The sequence below is a fragment of the Camelus dromedarius genome, chromosome 3 (assembly GCF_036321535.1).
Source record: "Camelus dromedarius isolate mCamDro1 chromosome 3, mCamDro1.pat, whole genome shotgun sequence".
Taxonomy (NCBI): Eukaryota; Metazoa; Chordata; class Mammalia; order Artiodactyla; family Camelidae; genus Camelus; species Camelus dromedarius.
This window is the reverse complement of record NC_087438.1, coordinates 40,912,079-40,927,385: the sequence shown is the minus strand read 5'-3', so window position 1 is coordinate 40,927,385 and position 15,307 is coordinate 40,912,079. Positions and strand designations below refer to the sequence as shown.

General features: G+C 46.1%; 1 long non-coding RNA gene across 2 annotated transcripts in view; it reads right to left on the bottom strand.

The window, feature by feature from the left end:
• LOC135319681 (uncharacterized) overlaps nucleotides 1-15,307 on the bottom strand; it is a 194,722-nt gene that overhangs the window by 74,481 nt on the left and 104,934 nt on the right. For both annotated transcript variants that reach the window (XR_010378492.1, XR_010378491.1), the window contains one exon: nucleotides 12,211-12,331. This is a non-coding gene — a long non-coding RNA (uncharacterized LOC135319681). The remainder of the gene's footprint in view (nucleotides 1-12,210; nucleotides 12,332-15,307) is intronic.

The window sequence follows — 15,307 nt, the reverse complement described above, 5'->3', positions numbered from 1 at the left end:
GCCTCTCCCCCGTGAAGCACACACAGCAGTGTGTGACTCACAGCCTATAGAGAAGATGAAATAGGAAGATGAGGTAGAAGTGCCTGGCGTAACTTCTGTCATAAATGAGAGGTTCCCTCCCCGAGAGCACGGCTGGGAGCGGGGTGTGTCCCACAGCCAGGCTGGACAGGTCACCGTTCGTCCCTTTCTCATCCCCTTTGATCCTAGAGGCGGAGGGGATAATGAGAAAGTAACAGACAGTGGGGCTTCTTGGGGTCCGATGTCCAGATGTGCTGAGCTCCAGGCATGCCCCGTGACCTGACCCCCGCCTCCCCAGAAAAGTTTCCCCATATTTTTCCTATTTGCACCAAAGCCAAGTCTCTTCCCTGGTGAGGGAAGAAGTTGGAGGAGATGCCTGGGCAGTAGGTGGGGTGGGTGGGATGTGGGGTGGGGAGAGCACATGTTCTCCTTCCGTTCCCTGGGAGAGAACTATTGGCTGGGAATGGAAGGATAAGGTATAAGAATTTGAAATCTCTATTTTTGTATTTCATATTTTCTGTGCTGCTTTCCTTTTTCTTTGTGGCCATTGTGTGTAACAGGGCCTATGAGCCCAAGGGGCTGGCCTTGAAGGACACACTGTGTGTTCATATCGAGGGGTCACCTATGACCAGGTGACCGGCCCTTCTTAAAAGCTGTGGAAACTGGGAGGTCAGTCTGGCCCCGGGGTGGCCTCCTTGTTGCATCAGGAAACTAGAACCTAGAATCTTCTGGGTTAGGTCTTGAGCATTTTGTTTGAGTGAAGAAGCCCGTTCCCTTCTCTGCACCCGGACAGGGTGGCCAGAACCTGCGGAGGCCTCCTCCAGCCTGCTTTGCTCTGGGGAGGGGGGGGGGGGGCGGGAGCAGAAGGACTGCGGAATCGTCTCCTTTGCCTGAGGGAGAGACTGGAGTCAGATGCTGTTTTTCCTTTTCTCTCCAGGTTCCCTGGAGAACCTTGAACCTGAGATCAGACCTATTCAGATTCAATGATCAGACACAAAAAGGAAAGGCATCTTCCAGGGCCCAGCCCTCAGCCAAGCCTGGCAACACCAGCATTCATCTCATTTCCCTGGAGAAAGTCAAGACTGTCAGTCCCGACTGTGGGGTAAGACTCAAGGAACCTCGGAGGGTGCCCACAGGAGCTCCTCACCTTGCTCAGCTCTCCTCCCCTCTGCTCTCAGCTGCTCAGAATTGACTTTACTGTCCTAGATTCAGTGTATTCTCAGGGCTCAGCTGCTCCCCAGCCCTTCTGTCCAGAGAGAGCAGAAATGGTGTGAGCTGTGGACCGAGAAGCAGGAGGCTGACCTCCACCAGTGCAGTGACGACTCAGGCAAGACACAAAACCTCCCGAGGCCTGTCTACTAAAAAAAAAGAAAAAAAAGCCTGGCCTACCTACTTCCCCTGGTTGAGAAGTTCAAGTTAGATGTGGATGTGAAAGCATTTTGTAAACCACAGCACTGCACGGATGAAGAGTGTGATTATTCTCCTTGAGGGGGCGTGGGTGCTGATGTGAGGCTGGCCTGGGCTTTGTGGTAGAGACGTCAAACTAGCCAGCATACCTTGGAGTCTTGGGTATATTGTGTTTACACAGTGTTTAAAAATACTTAAAATTCATTGCCAGTGTTAAAAAAACCACAAATTTTTTACATTAAAAAACGGATTTCTAGCTTTACTTCAAAAATGAGAAGACCTGGCAGAAGTGGTCACAGAGGGCCACACTGGGCTGCAGGATCTGTCCCCGAATGGCCATGTTCTCACTAGTTCAGCACAGTCCCCCCCAGTCCCCAGTGTCTCATCCCCTACCGTCTATCCCTTTGCCTGCCTGGCCCTGGTGGGCATCTGAATTTGCAATCCCTGGCCCTCTAGGAGTTTATCTGAGACAGCTGCCTCTTATTTCCACTTTACTTTCACTGTCCCCTCCCCCACCACCACCATGCTGCCTTCTCGTGGACAGGAGATTGGCCTTTTCTGAAACAAGCGAGGAAACCCAGGGCTAAGAGGAACAGTATAGAGGACCTCTCCAAAAGGTGCCAGCACAAGCTTGTTTAGGGATGCCTGGTCTTCAACAGCTGTTCCGAGAGGACTAGATGACGTTTCCACCCACCAGCATCTACTCAAACATTAAGAGCAGCGTTCTGATTAGCTATGGCTATGTAATCAGCCACCCCAAAGCTTAGTGGCTTAAAACAATTTATTAATTTGTCTGACAGTTTTGTAGGTTAACGAAGCTCAGTGGGTGGTTATCACTTAAGCTGTCTCACCCGACTGCGGTCAGATGGTAGCTGGGGCTGGAGTTGTCTGTGGGCTCAACTGAGCTGAAAGTCTGAGACAGCGCATTCACAAGGCTGGCAGGTGATGCTGGCTGGAGCTCAGCTGGGACTGTCCACTGGGACACCTGTGTGTGTCCTCTCCCCATGGCTAGGGCTTCTGTGTGGCAGCTAGGTTCTAAGGGGAAGTGCCCCAAGAGGGAGTGTTTCAAGAGCCCCAGGAAGAAGATGCAAAGTGTCTTATACACAAGCTTCAGAAGTCACACAGTGTCTCTTCTGCCATATTTCATTGGTCAAATGCGAGTCACAGAACCTGCCAGATGCAAGAAAACGGGAGTACCTAAAGCATGAATACAAGGATGATTCATTGAGGGCGCCACTTTGCAAACTTCACTGCCAGAGGCAGCACTGGTGAGGCTGGTCCTTATTTCACAGCTCCTTTCATGTGTGGGCTTTTTTTTTTTTTTTTAAGAATAACTCATCTCCTCTCCCTTCAGCTTTCCCCAAGGTAAGATATTAATGAGATCGCATTTGAACTCCCTGACAAAGTAATGCCTCCTTATACAGCACACTATTATTATCAGCCAGCCTGATCGCTCCCACTTGGAGTCCCCAGAAGACAGGATGAGGGACGATATTGCATATATCTCAACAACAAACAAAACTTCGTTAAATCCATTGAAATAACACAGACATTCAGATTTAGTACAGATCAAATCCTATTACCAACAAATTACATCGAATTGCCTTCCCAAATCTGTAGAACCAGATGTTTTCCAAGCCCTACTTCCTCTAGGCAAATACCCAATGTAAGCAACGTGAAGGGCTACCAAAGAATTAGAACATCCCCTGAGATTTGCTAGTATGGGATTTGACCCATTTTCTTTTAGTCACAGGTTCAGGCATCTTTTAAAATCAGAAAGAATAAACTTGCAGGATTCATGAGTGAGATGGCCGAGAAATGGGTCTCATTTAAATTGTAGAAAATGCATCTTTATGCTGCTATCAGGCGCCCCTTCCTGGCCCTGGGGAATTCCCACTAGATTCTCTGGTCAGCATCAGGGGAGCTTGCAGTGCGAGAGCATGTCTGGCAGCTGAGCACCCCACTCCAAATCCAGAGTCTTCCCTAGGAAAGAGGGTAAACTCAAAATAAAGGTGAGGCCCTCAGACCGAGCACACTTCTAAGGTAGCAGCAGAGATGCTGGCATTGCACAGCGTCCAGACATTTCCCCACGTTAAGCCTCTGCTTCTACTTCTGAATACACACATTTCTTAATATGTTCCTGCTTATTTCTGCTTAAAGGCCCCAGAGGTTGCGTTAGGGTTAGGGCAGGTGTTCCGCCACCCAGGAACACTCCTGCTCCTGCAGATGGCAGCCCCCTCCTAACGCAAACATTCCTGAGAGCCCTGCAGGCCTGCTCCCCACCCCCCACCCCTAGCCTTCTCCTAACAACTCTCAGTTCTCATTTCAGGCAACGTCTTTCCTTTCCCAGTAAAGGTCGCAACATCCCAGGCATCCAGTGCCAGCCCACAGAGACCCCAACCTTCCTGCCTTCCCCTTGGCCAGTGTACACACAGGCAGAGGGAGGGGCGGTGAGCACACGGTTGTCAGAAACTGACCGGAGAGCCATCAGCCTTCTCACATGGTTTCCAGAAACATGACCTATCTAAAACTGGAGACCCTCTGTGTTCTTGGCCAGGCACCATTTGTTCAAGACATCATCATGTCTTCCTCCCTCCCAAATTCATCCACTCTTGCCCCTCTGCCTTTTTTCCACTAAAAAATGCCATCCCCTGTTCTCCAGTCCACTGCCGAACTAACCTCGCTCAAGCTACAGGCAGCCCCTTGCCGACTCCGTCTTGGATGACAGAGCCCACGTGCGCTGCATTGCTGATGTCTGGCTTTCTTCTGATTTTGTCTTTCATGCAACACATGTAGGCTGGGAATCTGCTGAAGTGCTGGAGATTCTGCTAAGTTCTGGGGTCCAGAAGTGAACAATACCACACAGGAGCAGCCAGCGCCGGGGACAGTCCTTACCCAAACTGGGCACAGGCTTTCCTGTGGGTTCCTCTTGCCCATCCCAGTAGATTAATCAGCACTTGAAGAACAAAAGTCAGGCCTTCTGTTTCCATTTATACCCCTCTCCATACCAGCCAGCTCAAGACTCTGCCCACACTCAGTATTAATGGCCAGAGGGCTGATGGTCCCAGACCACACCCTCAGGCCAGAGGTTCCCTCTACTTCTATGAGGACCCCAAGTGCTGGGGTTTAGTTGAGAAGCCCCTAAGGAGGCACCTGGGATGAGCGTCCTTATGTTACACAGGGAGAGTTCAACCAGTTTGGAAGTCTGTGGCCAGAATTTGTTCCTAGTAACCATGTACGCTTTCTTAAAGGATGAACTTTATTTTTACAAGTTGGAGAGATTCAAGATTGTCCGTGTGTAACGGTCCTCTTTCTTGCATGCACTGGAGTACTCTTTCTTGAATGGCGTAGTGTCAGCAACCCTGAGTGTGGTGGCAGCCTTCAGCCTGTCCTGTGAGGCCTGAGCCAACAGGAAAGTGGCCGTCAGTGATGTACCATTAACCTTGGACAGCAATGCATCATTGCAGAGGTTAACTTTTCCCAAATTCCTCATTTATTTTAAACATAAATCTGTGTATTTCCTTGGGAGCCTGAGAGTGTCAACACTTCATTTATAAGCGTTTGGGAAGGAAAGGATTGAGAATCATGGCTTGAAGATGACCTATGCTCAAGGCCTCCACACAACCACTGAGAACAGTCCAGGGCCTCACTGAAAGCATTCACATTCCTTCTGTGAGGAGGTGGAAGCCTGACAGGTCTCCACGTCACTTGCCTAAGGAACCTGGTGCCTCTCCGCAATGTGAGGGAGACCAGCGCTCTTGCCTCAGGGTGTGGTGGGAAGCTTGCCTTTTTAAATCGTCATTTTATTGATCATGATGTATGCCAGTAAATTGCCTCTTCTGCTGTATGTATTTTAATTACTTGCCTTCTTCTTTCTCTCTGTTTTTGAGTCTCTGGGTGATTGGATCACCAAGGATACAACTTCAAATAATTCTCATAAAGAAATAAGTCTGTTATGATGTTGGCAAGTTGACCCCTTTATTAGGGCAGGTCCAAAATGAAAATCAGTCTTCAGAGATGCTGCTGGTGGAAGCAGAGTTCTTGTCTTTGCCAGGCTTCAGGGCTGTGAGTGGGAACTGCTCCAGGGGTCACACATTGAGCAAAGTAAGGCAGGCTGTGGACCTGCGGGCTGCGGTGTGTCAGTGTCTGTGTGTGCTCTCACGCATGTGTGCACACACCCTGGCACGCCTTTCCCAGAGGCAGGAATAACGAAGCTGCCTGCCTTTATCCGGACAATAGGGCACATTCCAGGATGGGAAGCATTATTCAAAACAAAGATCTGCTCTCCGTGTTCAAAAGCAGCTGCTGTATTTTCAGGAAACGTTCTTCCCTCCCCGCTAACTTTTCCGGGCCTGTTCCCCGCAGGCTGTAGGGGATGCCGCATCTTTGCTATCACATACGGCAGGGACCAGAGGAGGAGAGCAGGGATGTGGTCCCCATCGAAAGGGCCTTGAACTGACTTCCCTCCCATTGCTGCCCACGGGCCACCTCTCCGGGGCTGTCTCACGTATGGCACAACAAGAAGTCAGGTGGTATAGACAGGACGTGTGCGAAACAGCGTGTCTCTCAAAGGCAGGGTCGGGTAAGAGAAAACTAAGCTCACATCAGACCTCAGAACCAGAAGACACATTCCTTTTAAATTCCTACTTCATTCTGTGAGGAATTTTAAAAAAACAGACCAATTCTGAAAACTCTTTATATAATACCTGTTACATAATTAAAATTAACAAACATATATATTTTAATTTATGTAAAATAATTTTTATACATTGTGTCTGTCACCTTATAAGGCATATAATTTTATTTTCACTTAACAGATGAGGAAACTGAGACTCAGAGGAGCTTAGTAACATCCCTAAAGACACACAGCAGCGGTTAGGGCAAAGCTAGGATTTGAATCTCCCTCTTCCGACTTAAAGATCAGTTCTTCCCAAAACATTTTTTCCCTCTTAATTCTTTTCTCATTCCAAGCCTATTTCTCTCATTTTATTTCATCAGGAATCCATACATCATTCTAATGTTATCAAACCACCTTTTCCTCCTTTAGATGCCACTTCAGAGACTGATACTCTTGGGTGGCTTTTGGGAAATCATCTCATCACAAAATGGCTGCAATACACGTGTCCAAACACAAGAGTCCTCGGTCTCGGTATTTTAGTTGCTTGGGCTGTAACAGCAGTTGAAGGGACCCTGCCATGTCAGGACTCTGTCCTGGGCCATGAATGCTCCAGGCTTCTGTCCCACCGACCCAGCTTCTCAGGCTTAGGCCTTCCTCTGGGATTTTAGAGGGCATTTATAGCTATCATTAGGTATTTACTACATGCCAGTCTCTCTGCTTGATGCTCTACACATATATCTTTCATCTTCACAAGAACTCTGTAAGATATGGATGATAAGGATGATCATTCCCAGTTCACAGGTTAGGAACCTGAGGTTCAAAGAATTTAAGCCATTGTCTATGTAGAGGTGCAATTTATTTTGCTTCTAGAGCTCACACTTTTTAAAATACTTATTCTTCCTTTGTATCTTGGTATTAATTGCTTGGTCTGAGAGAGAAAATAGACTTGATACTTTAATGGCTAAGACTATAGGAAGCATCAGTATCAGCACGCTTTGGGTCACCCTTGAAACCACAGGATGAAGCCTGAAGCCCGAGGCTCACAAATGGTGAGCTGGCCTAAAGGATATGAGAATCAGGAGCCCCAGACTCTAACTCCAGTGCTTTAGCTAAGCACTAACCACCTGTGTAACCTTGGGCAAGTTGCTTTGCCTCTCTGGACCTCCATTTCTTCACCTGTATAATTAAGAGTTTAGAGGAGGGGCTCTCTGAAGTCACGTCCTGTTCTAAGACTGCCACTGCACACCTACTGGGACATGTTCTTTTTCACAACAATTCTGCCACCCAGAATCTTATGAAGCAATACGACTCAATTCCTCATAACCACATTCAGCATTCCCACATCCCCAAAGCATATGGCGCCATGGATGCCTGCCAGGAAGCACTGTAAATGGAAGAGAGGAATGAATGAACATCAGCAGCCTACATGTTGGGTTTGTCCTTCTTGTTGTCCTTACCACTGAGCATCTGCAGTGGGTTGGGGGGACGGTCCTGTTTATCACATATTTCAAGGGTGTGGTCTCCATCTTGGCAGAGTTAATCACTTCAGGTCCTCTCCTTTAACCTCCCTGTCCCATCAGCAATACTGTCATGCCCCAGCCTTCTTGCTGGCATTTTCTATTTCCTGATGTCTCTCCATATTTGATAAACTAATAAAAAAAATTTCTGACACTAGACCTCAAACAGAGGAAAAACTCAATGTGTCATGTTGGCCCATGAGGGGAGGGTTGGATGAAGACCTATTTCTATGTGCAAAAGAAGCGTCAAGTGAAGCGAGGAGGGAAGGATGGGAAGACTTTCGATTTTAATATTAATCAGCTTCTCTGTTCTTTCTCAGTCCCTTCAACTCCATCCTAATTTTACCTTTTACTGTAAAGACTCAAGACCCTGATGGAGAAGGGACAGGGGAGGGCATAGGGATACAAGACGGCAAGGAATAGAGTAAATTAAAGATATTTCATGAGCTAGCATTTTTGGCACAGAATCCTGATCGTCAAGACAAAAGTCAGACTTTCATTTTGAAAAACCAGGGTTTATTTTTTGTTTTGTTTTGCTATTTGTTTGGTTTTTGTCCTTTGTAAGATTGTGATTTTTTTTTTTTTCTGAATGTTTCTGATTTTCTTCTGTTGACCACAAAAGCCCTGTGCCTCACCAAGGCTGCTCACAGAAGAGCTCTGTGGCCAGGCTGTGGGTACCCGGGCCTGGGGGAAGCCCAGCACAGCTCTCATCCACCAGTGGCAGGGGTGCAGGGATGCAGCATTCTCCCCAGTGCCCCCATCAGTCCTGCCCCAGGGAGGGAAGGGGCTGGGGGAGGAGGGCGGGCCTCTGTGGGGTTTGCCAAAGTTTCACAAGCACTTAACAGTAGGAGCATTTCCAACAAAAATTCCCTTCCCAGGGCTCCACTGGGCAGCAGGACGATGAGGAGGGGAGTAATGTGGTGAATAGGAAGTTGATCTGTGATGACAAACTGGAGAGGCGTGAAAAGGTTTTTATTAATGATGAAGTTGCAGACAGTCCTGCCAGCTCCAAAGCGGGGTCATCACACGCTGGAACTGCTGTTGGGGCGGGCCTGGTGGGGAGGGGGCACATGTCTGGCTCAGCCACAGAAGACTCCTGTGCTACCAGTTGTTTTGTTGGAGGTGGGTAGTGAGCTAATGTGAATCCACACAACAACAAGCTGCTTATGATGGTAGGGGAGGGGCGCAGGGGCCGCACTGTCATACCTGAAGTAGTGAATGGCCATGAAAGTATGCACTGGCCCCAAAGCCAACCAAGAAAGCAGTGTAAGATGTAAGACCCTGTGGTTGCATGGCCATGATCCCCCAAAACACTGAAGTTAAAAAAATCCAGTCAATTGATTACTTTGTCTTGATGGGTTAAATATTGGTCTGCTTTCTTTTTAGTTCCCTCACTGATGTTGAATCACTGAATTAATAAATCTGGTCTCTGTTCCCTTTTGGTCTGACGTGGATGCAAATGTTGGGAGCAGAATCCTAGGACGTGTATCTGCCTTAGACAATTGTTTGTATTTGAGCAGGTGAGGACTATGGGAACAGAAAAGTAAAAAACAGGTGAGAAGAAGTGGGTCAAGGTAAGAATTGTCGAAGGGTGGTGGCACAAGGGACCAGGACAAATTGAGATTGTAGCCAAGAGAACTTTTGAGAAGAATGACTTCTAAAAAACTATTTATACCACAGTCCCAGATAGCCAACAAAAATATTTTGAAGTTCTTGTGACTTACATAGAATATCTAATGAATGCACACTTTTATTGTTATGGCATACCATTTTAAGTTGAAATGGTTTTACGGAATTTCAGTAGGATGTTTGCTTTGAGTGGGTGGGTCAGAGGGACATGACAGCAAATTACCTGAGATCTGAGAAAGACCCCTGGGAAAGGCACTTGACGTTGTAGGATTAATCATGCTCTAAAATCTCAAGTTCATTTACATATATTTCTGAGAAACACTGAACCACATTCTTTCCCTCAGAAACTCTTCTTGTTCAGTTTACTGACACCAGACTCTCTAAGGCTATTGTGATGGTACTTGAAGCCTATTCTGGTTGGCTAGAACAGCCTTTGAAATTTCCTCATACCTACTTTTCTCAGAATGTGTACAATGAGGAAAATTCATTTCCTTCCTGTCGAGAAAAGTTAATGATCATTTTCCGTTATATTAAAATATTACCCATTGTTATGACTTCAGTTTAATGTTCCTGCAGGAATCACCATGTGCTGCAGAGTTTAACTATGCCAAGGCCGAGGCACCTGTGTGATCTCAAAGTTTCTCTTAAAAAATGAGTTGTGGATGAGTTATGACAAAAGAAAATCACATCATTTCAAGTGAATTGATAATTATATTTTTAAACTTACTTTTAGCACAAAACCCCAAATTTTTAACAATGTTGTCTCCAGAATATAATTATAAATGCCATATTGAGTCTCAGAACCAGAAATCAGAGCTTTCTTTTAAGCTATAATAAATGTTTTAAGTATTGGGATGGTATTTCTCTTTTGGGAGAGATGAAAAGTAGAATTACAGGCTACTACTGTATTGTATTTCCTCAAGTAATTTAGTTATTGTTGTTCTTTTTTAAATTTCCAGCCCTCCTTGGGGGCTCATCATTCGTGTGCACAGAAGACAGAGACAGGTTGGGAAGCAGACTGATGGAGAAGCCAGAGCGGCCTCAGAGGATCCCCATCTGCATGAGTTAGGAGCTGTTTCCCCTCACATTGTGGCAAGCCTCAGATCACCAGGACCGGAATTTTAGCAACGTGGAAGACTGTTGTGGGAGCAATGAAAGGAAGGGAAGAAAGAAGGTGGGATCTTAAAGCAGAGTGAGAAGCTAGCTAGGAGAAGGGGGAACAGCCTAGAATTCACTCCAGCAGGCCAATCCAGCACTGGTTCCTCCCCACTCTGTTAGTTTGTGTTAGTTCGCCAGGGCTGCCGTAGCAAACCGCCACAGACGTGTGGCTTAACCAAAACAACATTTTCCCCTGACGGCTCTGGAGTCTGGAAGTCCAAAATCAGAGCTGGTTTTCTCTGAGGCCTTTCCCCTTGCCCTGCAGACCAACAGCCACCCTCTTGCTGCCTCCTCATATGTCTTTCCTCTGTGCATGCCCACCCTGGTGTCTCTCCTTCTTCATATAATGACACCAGTGACATAAGATTAGGGCCCCCCTCTAATGGCCTCAGATTAACTGAATCACCCCTTTGAAAGCCTCATCTCCAAGAAACTCACATGGATGAGGGTTTTTCTATCTGACTTTATTTTATCTTAATTATCTCTTTGAAGATCGTATCTCCAAATTCATTAAATCTCACATCTCCTTTTATTTTAGATACCATGTCTTACACAAAATACACTAGTAACAGGCGTCTTTAGAGAGCCCAGTTGCTTTATGGGTTTTAGCTACTCACCTCCCCCACCTTGAAGAGAATAAAATAAAGTTGATTCAAAACCAATTCCACCACCTGTTAAAGTCCAACGTGTGCTATGATTCCTGGGGCCACCCAGTCCCGAAAGTGCTTATGGGCTCCTCCCACTGATGCTCACAATGATGGGTGCTGCCTGTACTTCATCCATCTCAACTGGCCCTGCACCTCAGCTCCTGCAGGGGTCTTCCCCCACCTCCACTCACACACAGCATTTTGTGAGCTTCATTGCTTTATTTAAGAACTGGGGGCTGGGGCCAGGGCCACGGAGAGGGGCTCTCCGCACAAAGGGTGCAACCTTACCTCCTGCCGGTCTCTCTCTCACTCCCACCCTCCCACTTCCCCTCACTTTCTTTTCTTTTTCTCTCCTCTCTCTCTTATAATGATGACAAATTCCTCTCCTTACCTCATGCAGAGACACTTAATAATAACTTTTCTAGCTAGAATATACTCTTGGGTCTCACCCCCCACCCAAGTGGCTTGCTAAAGTACTTCGTCACGCAAATATATTCCGGTCTCTCTTAAAGAAGAATTCCAGTGAATACAATTTTCTCTACCTTGTTTTAAGTACAGAGGTCAGCTTCTCTTTTTGATCCAGCTCCCATGTTCATCCTACACATCCATAGCAGTGTGCTGGGGGCATCTCCCTGCATTCCTGCCTCGAAGGGAACAGGACACTGGGAATGCTGCTTGCCTGGTATGGCCACAGCTGCTCAGAAAACAGCAACAGGGATGTGCAAAGTGACGCCACCCACACTAGAAGCCTTTTTTATTTCACTGAAACACAATACTCCCCAGTGCAAAAGCTCAGCAGTTTTCCCGTATGCAACTCTCATCACCCACCAGGCAAACCTATGGCTGCAGGCACTGTTTAAACCTGCCTCTTCCAGACTTCCACATTTTCTCCACTCACAATCAGTATTCCCATGGCCAAGGAATTCTCACTTACCACAGAAAAAAAAATTCTCTGAATGTTTTATGTTTCACCCAATTCACATCACAAAGGATAAATGGGAAGACTCTCTTTGATGGTCATGGTTCTTAATGTTTTCTTTCCTTCATGTCCCTTTTGTCACTTTCCTGAATCCGCAATCCTCTCCAACTTGCATGCTCTCCCTAGGACTTGAATACTAGACGGAATCCCATCATTTGACAAAAACCCTCCAAACGAGAGTGAGGATGTTGACTCTGAGTATGAGGGCACTCGAGCTATGCAGTATTTTCAACTCACCCGAGCTGCCTGCAGTGCAGAAAGACACCTCATGGAACGGAAGTGTGCACACAGTGATTCCTTCAAGATGTCACCATTCTCATCAGAAGCCACAAGGTCGTGAGGTCCTGATACTCCAGTCCTTGAAATAAAAGAATCATAATATCTTAGTTTTTTTCCCTTCTGAGCCACTAAGCCAGCCATTTGTGTTAGTTCGTAGAACCTCTTGTCAAGAAAATGCGTTTCCTTTCCTCCACAACCAAGGATTCCCCTGGGTCTATTTGCAAAAGGATATTCTAATGGGTACAATATTTGAATACCACTGCATTTCCATTATACCTGCCTCATTATCTTGTAGGAATCTATCTGCCCTTTGTTTGGAAATGTGCTTATTGTGGAGCCTGGTAAATCTCAGGCTGAAAGCAGGAGATTTATGAGCTGTCCTCCAGTTCCTGTCTACTCTCTCCTAAGGCCACAACCTCAAAAGATCAGTCACTGAAACGTGTTTTGGCGTCAACTCGGAAATTCTGCTTTTTAAGAACATATCCTAATGAAACCTGGGAAATAGCATGCGAAGGTTTCACTCCTGCCATACCCCAGAAGGTCACATGCTCTAACTCAGCTTAAGGGGACACTAATCATATTCAGCATGTGAGTAGAGAGGCTTAGAGTTGGAGATGACACCATCATCTGCATAGGATGTAAAAATGAAGGACCATTAATTTTATAGCATTAATTGAAGAGCAGAAGTGTTAGACCTCTATAATTATCTTCAGTGAATACATTTCAAAGACATCTTCACAAATGAGGCTTGTGTGTGTGACTGTGGAGGGTACAGATACGAAGAGCAAAGGCAAGGCTCCACATTGTCCCCTTCAAGATGCACAGATTAGCGAATCATAAAGTTAAAAGCTTAACTTAAATCTGAATTGCTTCCTGTGTGTGGAAACAAGAAGTGTGTGGATTCTAGGCTCCTGGGAGGATATTCTGCCCAGAGGAGGGGTGTCCAGAGGTGCATGCTACATTTCAGAACCACTGAGAGAGAACAGGGGAGGAAGCCCCGCCACCCTGGGACATAGGCAATGTCCCTGTCTGGCCTGCTAACACCCTGTGCTCCCATCTACGCCCCCACCCCCAGGACCTGGCACTCCCTCCTACTCCTGATTTTATCCTCTCTCTGTCCATTCTAAATTTACCAGCCCTATCCATTAAGCCCACAGGTCAACCTTTCAGCAAGACGGCTGTGGACCCACATGGGTAAATCACACTCAACAATCACTCTGCAATGTTAGCCACCTTACTGGTTTGCAACCCAGGTCAGCACGGAAAATAGCATTTCTAAGATCTTAAGCAGAAGATCATAAAGAACCATTTGAACGACTCATTAGTCTTAGTGCCCAAAATCAAAGTAGAATAAGGAGTGTGGATTTTTTTCGGCAGGGAGTAGAAAGGGCATGAAGCAACTAGAGTGAAAGTTGAGCTCCGGGGTCACAAGCAACCTGATGCCAAGGTCAGTAGCAGTGGCCACAGTCATGATGGCCCATGTTTGTTTCTGTCTGTATGAGGGGATGGAGGAGGGCACTGGGAATAGGAGGCCTGGGCAAAGAGTAGGTGCAGCCCAAGGTTTAAGAGCTTTGGGAGTTCTGGTAATTATCCTGACGTGCAAGACTCATCACTTGAAAAAATACGAGCTGCTTTTGAACCTTAGAGTCACAGAATCTCCCTGGTGTGTAATTTAGGGTTCCTGGGGAGAAAGGCTGGGAGCCACTGGTGTAAATAAAGTAAGGCATTAGCTAATGAGGTAACATGATGCATACGCTCAGTCTAAATGCCTGTCTCCAGGGGATCTGTGGAAGTGACGATGCTGGTGGGAATTTCAGGTACTGTTGTGCACAGGTAGACAAGAAACCTGGGGCCTAGAGGCCTCGGAAGATAACGTTTTGCTTGGGAACACTGTCTAACCTGTGATAAGCTTCTCTAGGTATGAGGGGCTCACTCGGGATGGTGAGAGCTTCCACTAAATTCCTATATGCCTCACAGCTCAACGTGCTCTTCATTTCATGCTTCATTTACTTAGTTTGGTACCATAGTGTACCTCGGTATCTGTGGGGGATTGGCTCTAGGACCCTCCATGGATCCCAAAATCCATAGGTGCTCAAGTCTTTAAATAAAATAGAGTACTACAATCTGCCCTCTGAATCTGAATATAGAACACACAGATATGAAGGGCTACTGTATACCCTTTTCCTTTTACTAATTTCTTGAGGTAGAGTTTATATCCAATAATCTTTACATATTTGAAATGTACACTTTGATGTGTTTGGAAAGATATATATTTGTGAAGTCAAGATACCAAATATTTCTATTACTTCCAAAAGTTTCCTTGTGTCTCTTGGCAATCTCTCCCTCCCTCTACCTGGTCCCCAGAAACCAATGATTGTTTTCTGTCACTGGAGGTGAGTGTGCATTTTCTAGAATTTTATATAAATGGAATCATTCAGTATGTGCTCTTTTTTGTCAGGCTTCTTACATTCAGCTGTGCTGTATTCCTCAGCACTCCATTAGAGATATTTCCCTTCCCACACCAGAAATAGCCTCACGCACCAAGATGATCATAATAAGACAAGATGCATGTGTTGCAGACTAGGTAAGCACTGAGTTTTGTATATAACTCAAGGAGCTGTACAGCCACCTATCTTACTGGTAAATTAGGAGTATGATTTTCTCTTTGGAACATGCACTAATTTTTGTAGTTTTTTCTTGTTCTGTGATTGAGAGTCCAAGGACTTAAGGGAGCTTCAAAACAGTCTATGCAAACAACAGAAGACCTAGAATTGCCAAAGCATTACTGAAGAAAAAGAAAGAGGCTGGAGGAATAACTCTCCCAGACTTCAGACAATACTATAGAGCTACAGTAATCAAGGCAGCATGATATTGATACAAAAACAGACATATAGACTGACGGAACAGAATAGAGAGCCCAGAAATGAACCCACAAACTTTTGGTCAACTAATCTTCGACAAAGGAGGCAAGAATGAATATACAATGGAATAAAGACAGTCTCTCTAGCAAATGGTGTTGGGAAAACTGGACAGCAGCATGTAAATCAATGAAACT